This window comes from Carassius auratus, unplaced genomic scaffold (genome assembly GCF_003368295.1).
Source record: "Carassius auratus strain Wakin unplaced genomic scaffold, ASM336829v1 scaf_tig00014984, whole genome shotgun sequence".
NCBI lineage: Eukaryota > Metazoa > Chordata > Actinopteri > Cypriniformes > Cyprinidae > Carassius > Carassius auratus.
In genome coordinates, this window is record NW_020524533.1 from 2,483 (window position 1) to 13,206 (window position 10,724).

Genomic DNA, 10,724 nt, shown 5'->3' on the forward strand with positions numbered 1-10,724 from the left:
AGTTGTACTTTTTTTTTTTTTTTTTTTTTACTTTTATTCAAGTATGTTTTTGTCAAGATACTTTTACTTTTAACTGAGTATATATACTTTTACTTGAGTATATTTTTGAAGTGCTTTTTACATCTCTGATCAAGTTAGACTTTAAGAAGTAAGAATTTATGTTAAGTAAGGTTTTGTATGTAGCCCTTTTGCTTTTTGCTGCATTTCTTAAAAACAAAAGTTTTGTGCTTCATATTTATTTTACCTTTCAGCTGTTTCGGGAAAAAGCCTATAAAATCCAGTTTAAAATGTGATCAATGATAACATTCCTTCTTTTGGGGCCAACATGTGTTAAATAACAGTATTTTTATTATTGGACAACATCAGTGGAAATATGCGATATACACGTACAACATACTGTATGTTTACATTATACCACAGTAAAATGTAGCAATTTGAATCCCCGTCCGTCTGGGAACATGAAAAAAAAATGAGCCATGTTTTGTTTCGATATCGAGATAACGGCTACATAAGTGTCAATCATTCTCACATCTGTCCGTCTTCTTCCTCCTGGCCAATGGGGTGCCGCGGTGGGCGGGGCCAGTCCGGGGGGGCGGTGTCAGTGTCGATGGCCACGGGAAGCGCAGCTGCGTTCGTGTTTTTCCGCCGCGATTCCCTTTGCGAGCGCCGCTCACGGAACACCCCCGCGGGGAGGCGACAGACAGGACTGCGGGGCCGCGGAGGAGCGGCGAAGAGCCAGGCCAGGAAAGGACGCCCGAGTCCGGTTTGATGCTGGCGGCCCGTCCGCCCTTTAAACGCGGGTGCTGCTGCTGCTGCTGCATTCATAAGGGATCGCCGTTTATCCGAGAAGCCATCGGACGCGTCAACGTCCCCCGTTTCACATTCAGAGCCGGTCGGTGGACGTCAATCGCACGAACGGAGCGTGAGAGCATCCCTCCCTCCCTGCGGCTCTCCAGCGCCTGACGGGCCCGAGTCATGGGCAACACGCCGGCCGCCAAACGGGGCAACGAGATGGAAAGCGGTGGTGTCTTTAACGCGTCCCAGTCTTTCCGTTTAGTCATCATCCTTATCTCCGATCATGGCGATCCTCGGATGCTCTTCGGGGGTATGGTCGTGCATGTGCCAGGCTTCACCGGAGATGGTGCTGATGCTGTCATGGCGATCTCAGGCTCAAGCGATGTGTTGATGCTTTGATAAGCGCGAGCTGCGCCTCGTTTGAGGGCTTTGCGCGCGCGTTTCTATGCTGCACCCTGTATATAACATGCCGAAAGATAGAAAAGGGTCTATTTGTGCACGTCTGGTGGGTCTATAGGGAAAGACAGATGTGTGGAAGGGCTGAAGAAAACGGGGAGAACCGAAACCTACATGCTGAGATCTAATGTGAAGGCTAAATATAGCCATTTAACAATCTTGTCATTGAAAACGACTGTATTATTGACCACTGTGTGTCCTTCTCAGCGTCTGTGATGGTAAAGGCTTTGCTGGTGTCTCAACTGTTGGGTTTTCACACCTTGGAGTTGTTTAACCCTGGATTAACTGACCCACGCTTCACACTGTTTATACTAACCCTGGTTTACCATTTAAAGTTTTGAGATTTCGCGCTTTACTTGTGTAAACCCCAGGATGACGTTGTAATTTTTCATATTTACAGTGTTCCATGAATCTGAAGGAGTCTGATTTAATAATGATCTTGTTAGATTCACAGTAGTCCAATGCATGAATCTTTGACATTTTTAAAGAGTCTTTCTTATTTGGAAAACCAACCAAAAGTATTGACTCCATCGTTTCTGTCCAATAAAAAGCACTCTTGAATATTGAAGGATCTAATGGTGTCTCACAGATGTTATTTAAACCAGTGGCCATGGTGTTCATGTTAAGACACTAATCTTAGATGAATCCTTCGATATGTACCACCAACCTTCCTGTTTCGGTATGAAATGTGTCAAAACAGGAACAAAAACTGCTCACGGTCTGAACCATTTCCTTCAAATGCTGGCGCTTGAAAGTTTCTGTGGCTTCTATGAAACGCATGCATCTTCAACAAGGCAAGAATCCTTTAGTTTACGATTGGCTTGTCTGAAACAACTCAGTGTAAAGTATACATTTGGCAGTGCTAAATCGGTGTTAACACCCTTAAAAATGCACGTTTGAAACAGTTTCTGTAAAGTTGCACTGAAACCATGTGAACTGTGAAAAGCGTTATATAATAAGTTTGACTTGTGGCTCGACAGAAGGCGTTTAACCCCGTGAGGAAAACAGCAGCTGGCCTGATGTGATGCTACGGCTTTGTTGTGCTACTCCCTTTAAATCAGTCTTTCTGTTTGCTTGCCTTATTATTATTATTTATTTTTTCTGCACCAAGTTTGGGGGAAAATTTTGCGGAGTGGATTTGAAAATGCTGAAATTAATCGAGCTGAGATACTGCACTGTTATTGAGGCTATCATGAAGTTAACCAAAGCATTGAAAGCACTGATGTGTAAACCTTTGTGCACTGCTGAGTTTGGCATGTGATCATGTTTAACCCTTTGATGCCTGACATGTGAAATAATATATATATTTAACCTTTAGATAAAATGTTAACCTTAGATTTTTTACGATTTTTGTAATGAGAAACATATTTGATCCATCAAACCATTACGGCTCCTATAGTCTGTTATAATGAAAATATATCAATACACACCATGCGGTGCATTGCGATGTTGACTGAGAAATGAACAGAACAAAACGTTCCTCAAAATAGATCGTGCACAAGCAGAATCATTCAGCGGTCTTAGAAAACAAATATGACATCGATGCTTGTAAAGTTATGTGTGCTTTCTGTCTCTTCCCACAGTCAAAGAGTTTTTGGGCCTTCGCCAGAGAAGATTTCCTCAGGAAATGGGAGAATCCTGCACAGGTAGATGACTAGAAGTATTCCAGAAGAGAAGGAGAAAACAGAAGTGAGGTCTGGGTTTTCATTTAATAGATCTGTGTTTACCGTGAGTTTTATTAAATGAGTGGCACCTGGTCATTTAGCAGACACTTTTTATCCAAAGCCACTTCTAATTGGGGAATACGTAAAGAGATTCTTCTTCAAGAGGCAGACAGACACAGGAAGTGCTCCTAATACCTAGTTTCAGGCATTGTTCAAATGAGTACAAGCTAGAAAGGCAAGGCATAAATAAAGAGAAAAACAATGTTTTTATTTTTTTTATTTTATTTAGGATAAGTCAAGTAGCGTTGAAAGAGTTTCTAGCTCTCTTGAGAATTGTCAGGGAGATGATAAACCATTTTGACTCTTTTTACCATAAATACTCTAGAGAATAGTGATTAAATAAATGAAGCTTTTTAAATCAATTTCTACAAAAATGAATGACTGTTTCATGTGATTTTGTCATGGCCACCAGATTCTAGCTACACCTCATCTATTTGCGCCGCACTAAACTTAGCAGTAAATGTATTGAAAATAATGCAGTGTAAGCGTTTGTCACCACACTCTCAAACTAGGCTTTTATGAAGTTACTTGAAGCGAATGAAATGTGAACTGCAATAAAAAATAAAAATACTTATTTTATTTCAGCTAGTTTGCAAGGCAACATTTTCATTTCGTTTAACTTGATTAACTATTTAACTATCACTAAAATAGTTAAAACTGAAATAAAATAACTATATAGACATTTAACAACAATAAATGCTAAAAAGCTAAGTTACTAAAACTTAAATGATGTAAATGTATAAAAATACTGATTCAAAATATTATCAAAATCTATAAAAGTCTCTTAAATATAGAAAAATAGCACTGTTTGAAAGCACCCATTGCTACTAGAAACTGTATTTGGAAAGCAGTCCTGACGAGCTGTAGTTGGGTGTTTTAAGGGTTCTTCTGTCCCTCAGAACACGGCGAGTCTGGAGGACTTCGAGCGCTTGAAGACTCTGGGCACGGGCTCGTTCGGTCGCGTGATGCTGGTCAGACACCGAGAGACCGGGCAGCACTACGCCATGAAGATCCTCAACAAACAGAAGGTGGGCGGGGCTAATGCCTGAGCCGTGACATCACCGTGAGACCCGCTGATGTCATGACGTTCATGGTTTCTCTGCAGGTTGTGAAGCTGAAGCAGATCGAGCACACTCTCAACGAGAAGCGGATTCTGCAGGCCGTCAGCTTCCCCTTCCTAGTGCGGCTGGAATACTCCTTCAAGGTGAATACTGTCGGAAACACGGACAGCTCAATGCATGCACGGGACGCCTTTAATAACGTGTGTCTGTTTTAGGACAACACTAATCTCTACATGGTGATGCAGTACGTTCAGGGAGGAGAGATGTTTTCACACCTGCGTAGAATCGGCAGATTCAGGTGAATATATTTACACAACAGATGTGCTTTATTGGTGTCTGAAGGAAACCGTGAACAGAGGGTAACAGACCGAGCACAAATAGCTGTATATATTTAGTAGTATACCGATCTGGGTAGTATCTGATTACATGTTTCTGAATTATGTAAACAGATTCTTAAAACACACATACATTTTTATTTGAATTATCACTCAGAAGGTTATTTAACCATGTAATACTATTGTTTTGAGCAACCTTTTTTGCATTAAAATGCACACATTCATGTTAGTCCTTATTTATATGTAATTCAGTCGTGAAATATATTTTAAAATAAATATTTTAGTAAATAAGTTTCAGATTTGCATGTTTACGGTTGGTTAATGGTCACATGACATGCAGGTACAGTAAACAAATCAAATAATAGTGTTTTATTTTGATTTAAAAATGACTTATTTTAATTATTAGCTGTTTATTAAACATACATTTAACATATATGATGGACATACTTTTCCTCACTATCTGGTTCAGTCGATTTTTAATATTAATATCCCTAAACATAAAGTCTGTGAAGTGTGTGAACTTCTGGCTTGTAATTATAAAAGTCTAAATGCTTAGAATGAAAACAGGCAGAATTTATACTTCTATATTTTATTTCATGTATTTGTTGTGCCACAGACTGAATCTTGTTGCAAAAGAAAGAAAACCTGACTTCACCTTTTTTATTTAGGCCACTCTAAAACCTGATTCCAAATGCAGCGTTTGATCATCGTATGTAATTTAGCTGATATGCTAAATAGATTTTTTTTATATATTCATATAAGAAGTTGACATAGAAATGAGATATAATAATAAAAACAGGTCGTCCCCAGCAGTCTGTGTTTTTGTGCTTGTATTCTTTGGCTCATTTTTGTCTAAACACACAGGATAGAAAACAAGCAGAACCAGAACCGAAAGATTGGCCCCAAGCTTGTCCTGAGAGCTGTGTTAATGCACATAATGTGAGACTGTGGTTTCATCTCGGCTGTATAAAGACGCTCGATGCTTAATATTTATTTGCTAGTGTACTAAAATAATCCACTTAGCAGCATCAACATGTAGAGCTGCATTTAAAAATGCATGAATGTTGTTTCATCAGATAACAACGAAATATCAAAGCGACTGATACTGCTGGTGTTTTCATCTTCTTCCTTTCTATATCTCGTGTTAAATGATGAAAAAATATACTTTTTTTCTGCTCTTATACAAAACACATTTGCTTAGATCTGTTCTATGGCTTTAGTCCTACTGTAAGAGTTATTTTTCAGCAACTTTCCTGTAACAGTATCTTTTCTCTCTGTTTCTTTTTCTCCCGTTGTCTTTCTCTTGCGTAGTGAACCCCATGCACGGTTTTATGCTTCACAAATAGTTTTGACATTTGAATATCTGCATGCCCTCGACCTGATCTACAGAGACCTTAAACCAGAGAACCTCCTCATCGATCAGCAGGGCTATATACAGGTAATGACCACTTTATAATCAATATCCACTATATATTATAGTTCGATTCACATTATTACTATAGTACATTTAGAAGAAACCTTAACAATCATGTTGAGCATAAATCAAGCACAACTGATGACAGATGTTACATCTGAAATGTCAAATTCAGTGTGATTTTACTGTAACTCAATAAACATATCTGCACCACAAGTTTTTTTTTTTTTTAAATACCCTGATTTGGTCTCCATTCATTTGCAGTGCATCTGTAGCTAAAGTGTGTGTGTGTGTGTGTCTGTGTGTGTGTGTGTGTGTCTGTGTGTGTGTGTGTGTGTGTGTCTGTGTGTGTGTGTGTGTGTGTGTGTGTGTGTGTGTGTCTGTGTGTGTGTCTGTGTGTGTGTGTGTGTGTGTGTGTCTGTGTGTGTGTGTGTGTGTGTGTGTGTGTGTGTGTGTGTGTGTGAGTGTGTGTGATATAAGCAGCTAGACTCTCTCCATCACTGCCCCCTCATGGCTGATTTGATAGTACCATCTGGCTCAAGGCATGCTTGTCCTGTGCATGTACCACAGCTTCATCTGCGGGACTTTGTTTCAGGTGACAGACTTTGGCTTTGCGAAGCGGGTCAAGGGGTCGCACGTGGACATTGTGTGGCACCCCGGAGTATCTGGCCCCAGAGATCATCCTCAGCAAGGTGAGCCGTGCTGTCCTAGTTTCTCCAAACTGACAGAGGAGCGTCTACAGTGAACGCAGCTAGACGACTGCAGTCCCAGTCTAATTAATGAAGCGTCTGATGATGCAACACGCTTTCAGCTGACAGATGCTTTCTGTGCTCGACAGACTGACTGAACAAGCAAAGTTTGATATTTAAATAGAGACTAAGATTTGAACTTTTGGATTATTTGAAAGTAGTCTATTCTGCTCATCAAGAAATATGATACAAATATTACAATTTAACATAATTGTTCTCTAGTTGAATATATTGTAAAATGCATTTTATTCCTGTGATCAGAGCTGGATTTTTAGCATTATTACGCCAGTCTTCAGTGTCTCATGACATGAGTGTAATTCTTTGATGATGGAACGTTCAAAAGAACAGCATTTATTTGAAAACTTATTTTAATAAGTATTAATTTCTTTCTTTTCTTTTTTTTAAATCTTACACCAATCTTTTGATCTTTGGTGTTTCATGACTTCCAGGAAAATCTGAAAGAGCACAGCTGTTTTCAGCACTGATAATAATCAGAAATCAGTATATTTTCATGATTTCTGAAGATCATGTGGCACTGCAGACTGGAAGAATGATGCTCAGAATTCAGCATTGCATCATAGCAATAAATAACATTTTACAACATATTTATATAGAAAACAGCTACTTAAAATTGTAATAATATTTTACAATATTACTGTTTTACTGTATTTTAGATCAAATAAATGCAGCCTTGGTGAGCAAAAGACAATTATTTTAAATTAAAGTTTGCAATTATTTGAATCTTTTGACAGGTAGTGTACATCTAAACCAGTTTGGAGGTTTCTGATCTCTCGCTGACGTTTGATTCTTGTCATAAATACACGCAGTTGTAGCTCTATTGCTGAAACATGCAGCGTGTGAAGGCTTTAACTCTTCCTGACGTGTTTTCTCTCGTAGGGTTATAATAAAGCTGTGGACTGGTGGGCTCTGGGTGTGCTGATGTATGAGATGGCTGCCGGTTATCCTCCGTTTTTTGCCGATCAGCCCATTCAGATCTACGAAAAGATAGTCTCAGGAAAGGTAATTTCACCAGGACATCAGAAAACAACAGCCTTCAGACTGAAAATGAGTCCGATGTGTCTGCAGGATCTGAGGGTCTCACGTGAGTTTAGTTTGGTTTAAACCCAGTTTTTCCTCACAGGTACGATTCCCGTCTCACTTCAGCTCCGACCTGAAGGACCTGCTGAGGAACCTGCTGCAGGTGGACCTCACCAAACGCTACGGAAACCTTAAAAACGGAGTTAACGACATCAAAGGACACAAGTGGTTCTCAACTACTGACTGGATCGCCATTTACCAGCGGAGGGTGAGAAACACACTGATATTCAGTGTCTGCACACAAAGCTCAGTCAGGAAGAGCTCAGATTCTCCTGGATGACATTAGTGTTATCACTAGCAATGCTGGAGTAAAGCATCACATGTAGCGTGAGTTATGTAATCCGATTACTATTCAAGTAACTATTGAAGTACTAAAATGAACAAGAAGTTAAGAGAGTTATGTTGTGGAGAAAAGTCTTCACTGTTGCAAGAAGACAACAAAGCCATCCAGTGAGCGCACAGAAGACTTGTTGATACGTCATTACTTTTCCACAGCTGTTTATCAGCTTTCGTAACGCTTGCTCTCATTGTGTAAAACACCTGCTGTCTGTTTTTTAAAGAACGTCTCTTATCTGCCATGTTTCTGCTCAAGGTTACAAAGGCACACACGTTTTAGGAATTGAATGAGTTGTAGACACTTTATCTATTTCTATTTCCACGCTGTCATCCTGTGGCTTCTCCCGTCTCTGGTACTTCCTCCTGTTTTCTCTATTCATAAGAGCAGTCACTAACTTTCACAAACATGCAGAGTATCTTCTTCAGTCGTTTTCTATGAGATAAAATATAAAGCACTTACTTTTTCAAATGTGCAACACAAGTTACTTTGTTTTCCCATTAACTGACCGACAGCTCTCTTGTCCATGAGTTGAGAGAAATCAGTAACGCCACTAAGTAACGTAATGCATTTCTTAAAAACAAAGTTACTTACTTAGCTACTTTTTAATGGAGTAACGCAATATTGTAACACATTACTTTTAAAGGCAACTATTTTATTTTTATTATGTCATACTTCAGAATAATAATTGTCTGAGTATCAATAAGAATAAGAGTATGGTTTACAGCAAATATCAACATCTGTGAACTATTTTACTTTTAAATACATCTGTATCTATTTTAAACATATTTTCACTCCGTTTTCTTCATTAATCTTCAATGAAAGCATTTTGTAAAATGGTAAATCAAGCATAATTTATGACAAATGTTGTATTGGATCAACAGAAGCATATCATATTCATTGTAACCTCATAATACAATTTAATATAATTAACATAATCTAATATAAGTTATTGTGTGAAATTAATATGAAGAACTTTGGACTCCATTCTTAAATTTCTGAATTAATGTTAATATCTAATTAAATTGCATTATCAATAACATCATTTGAACAAAAAGCAACATTTGTGATCTACTTCACATTAATATACATTGGTATATATTTAAAAAAATATGTTTTGCATCATGTAATACCTTGTATAAGGCCATAAGGAAAATATTTGACAATGCATGTTGAGGGTTAATCGATCAGAAATTATGACAAAGATGAGCAAAAACATTGTGTCTTCTTCTTTGCATTTCTCAGGTGGAGGCCCCGTTCGTGCCTAAATGCAGAGGTCCCGGGGACACCAGCAACTTCGACGACTACGAGGAAGAAGAGATCCGCGTGTCGTTCACGGAGAAGTGTGCGAAAGAGTTTGCCGAGTTCTAATACGAGACAGAAATCAGAGAGAGAGAGAGAGAGAGGAATATATAAGTGGAGAGAAAGAGTGCATGAATCTTAAAACCGATCCTTCCTCCAGCAGAGAAACCAGCGCAAGAGAGCAGAGAAGACCTCCAGGGACAACAGTGAGGCCTTTATCATCTCCTCTGTTTTTACCATGTTTCTAATTTTCTCTTTTTTATCTGTTCACGTGATATTAATCATGAAGGGTTTGATGGGGTGTAATTGTTGCCGCACAAAGACAGACGGGGTTAGTTATCGTTTATTAATCTTGAGTGCAAGTTCTCCATAGGTCACCATAACAAACATACTGAAAAATAGAAAAAAAAGAACGAATGAAGAAAAAAAAAATGTATTCCTGTGTAATAACCGAAATATTTTTGGTCCTGTATGCTGTCATGTGTTTCTTTATTCTTAACAATGCACTGAAGGGATGAGAAAGTGAAAGAAGCCATGATTTCATCAAACGAGCACCTCTTATTATTTCAGCTGTAGGTCCACCGCGCTCGGTAAAATATTCACTGATGAACTTTCACCTCTGAAATGTGCCATGAGATCCTCCAGGGATTTATACGATAGCTGACAGATACGACGACGGGCCCACAGCCTTCGTGCAGAGGAGGGGATGTATGTTTTAGTTTCGTTTGTTTAGTATTGTTAATATTACTCTTGTTACGGTTCTCATTGGGTTATACATTTCTAAAGCCTGATGAAGGTGCACACAAAGCCTCGTGGACGGCGCTCTCTGGCATTTCTTCCCCCTTTATTCTTCCATTTCTGCATTTTTAAACAGGCAAAGTCTTCTCTCTGAATGGGTGCAGTGCATCTGGATCCTTTTTGGGTGAGAATTTCTTACACGCAAATATCTCCTAAACTGGAGGTGAACTCAGTGGATACCAGTGCTTACTCCTGAGGACATGGTTCAAGTTAATTGTGATATTTTGCACCACAAGAATCATTCCAATAAAGTATTACTATAAATACCAAAAGTTTTTACGTCCCTTTTGTGTAACAGTGGAAACACCTAACATTGTACTGAGATCTATATAACTGTACATGAGCACCATTAATGAAGACAGGACTATTTCTCTGCTCCAGAACCAACAAAACAAGTCAAGTATACCATGATGTATGGTCGTGTAAGATAGCTTTGCATTTGTTAATCATTTCACATTTCAGCAGAATCATTAAATAACTGTCTGGTATGTTGTTGTTTGTGGAAGGTAATAAACTTTCTCCAACTACATAGGCTAGCTGTATGAATTTTGGAAATGGCTGTAATATGATTCTTCAAATCATGTCTCTATATTCCTACATGGCTTCCATTTTTTTTTCTTTTTTTTTTTTTTTTTTTTTGCTCATTTAGTCTGTGACA

General features: G+C 38.7%; 1 pseudogene; it reads left to right on the forward strand.

The window, feature by feature from the left end:
• The first annotated feature begins 526 nt into the window (after positions 1 to 526).
• Positions 527 to 10,338, forward strand: LOC113074510 (cAMP-dependent protein kinase catalytic subunit alpha-like; annotated as a pseudogene).
• Positions 10,339 to 10,724: the final 386 nt, after the last annotated feature.